Below are 1,736 nucleotides of genomic sequence, written 5' to 3' on the forward strand. Positions count from 1 at the left end.
GGGGGGGGGGGGGGGGGGGGGGGGGGGGGGGGCGGTGAGGCTGGTTGCCATTGTCAGGACTGGAACAGGCACACCTCCTGGGCCCCAAACAGGTGCTGGGTGTGTGTACAGGACTCTCCAGTCCCACACATCAGGCAGTAGGTGATGGCTTGTCTTGCACTTTTACTCTGCCTGCTGGATGGCTGATTGCTGCCCTCGGTGGAGTTTCCTCTAACAGCCCTGAGGTCATCTCAACAGAAGTTAGTTCTTCCCATGGACAGAAGGGTCTATCTAAGGCTCATTTGATGGCTCAGGTCAGAAGAGTGTTTCAGGACAAAGCAGTAGATGTATGGCCAGCTCATTTGTTGGGAGTTTGGTTATCGTAACACCCACAAACTTTAGTTATGGCCTAGATATATATGCATGTACAATATACATTATAAATCTTCAACTTCCCTGGTGACTCAGATGGTAAAGCATCTGCCTGCAATGTAGGAGACCCGGGTTTGATCCCTGGGTTGGGAAGATCCCCTGGAGAAGGGAACAACTTCCAAAAAATTTATTCTTTTGAACTGTGTTATTGGAGAAGACTCTTGAGAGTCCCCTGGACAGCAAGGAGATCCAAGAAGTCGATCATAAAGGAGGTCACTCCTGAATGTTTGTTGGAAGGACTGATGCAGAAGCTGAAACTCCAAACTACTTTGGCCACTTGATGCAGAAAACTGACAGCTGAAAAGACATGATGCTGCAAAAGATTGAAAGAGGGAGAAGAATGGGACAACAAAGGGTGAGATGGTTGGATGGCATCACTGACTCAATGGACATGAGTTAGAGTAAACTGGGATTTGGTGATGGACAGGAAGGCCTGGTGTGCTGCAGTTCATGGGGTCGCAAAGAGCGGAACACGACTGAGTGACTGAACTGAACTGAACTAGTCTATTGTATAACTTAATATTTGTTTCCTTTTTAATTTTATGTTTGGTTGACCTATACATAGGTGTGAGTGGGGTATTAAAGTCTCTCACTATTTTTGTGTTACTGTTAATTTCAACTTTCCTACTTGTTATCATTTGCCTTACCTATTGAGGTGCTCCTATGCTTGGTGCATATATATTTATAATTGCTGTATCTTCCTCTTGGATTGATCCTTTGATCATTATGTAGTGTCTTCTTTGTCTCTTTCCACAGCCTTTATTTCAAAGTCTACTTTATCTGATGAGCATTGCTACTCCTGCTTTCTTTTCATTTCCATTTGCATGAAATATCCTTTTCCAGCCCTTCACTTTCACTCTATATAGGTCCTTTGGTTTGAAGTGGATCTCTTTTAGACAGGATATATAGGGGTCTGGTTTTGTAAGCATTCAAATTACTTCCTTTGTCACCTATCTATCCATTTGTCTGTCCCTCTTTCCAATCAACAGTCTATTTTTACCTTGTTTCCTTTTGTGGTAAATTGCAGACATCAGTATGTGTCTCCTTAAGTATTTCAGCAAGTCTGCCATTAAGTAGTGAGTGGTGTTTGTTTACAGCAATTTTCTTTGAATGTAAACTTTACATACAATAAAATATACTGATCTTCCCCCCCAGTCATGTTGCTTCTTAATTGAAGTATAGTTTATTTACAATGTTTTGTTAAAATCTGCTTTACAGCAAACTGATTCAGTTATACACTCACACTCGTGTGTGTGTGTATAGTATGTGTGTACATTCTTTTAGTCTTTTTTTTTTTTTTTTTATCAATGCTGTGCAGCATAGTG

Source organism: Cervus canadensis, chromosome Y (genome assembly GCF_019320065.1).
Source record: "Cervus canadensis isolate Bull #8, Minnesota chromosome Y, ASM1932006v1, whole genome shotgun sequence".
Lineage (NCBI taxonomy): Eukaryota > Metazoa > Chordata > Mammalia > Artiodactyla > Cervidae > Cervus > Cervus canadensis.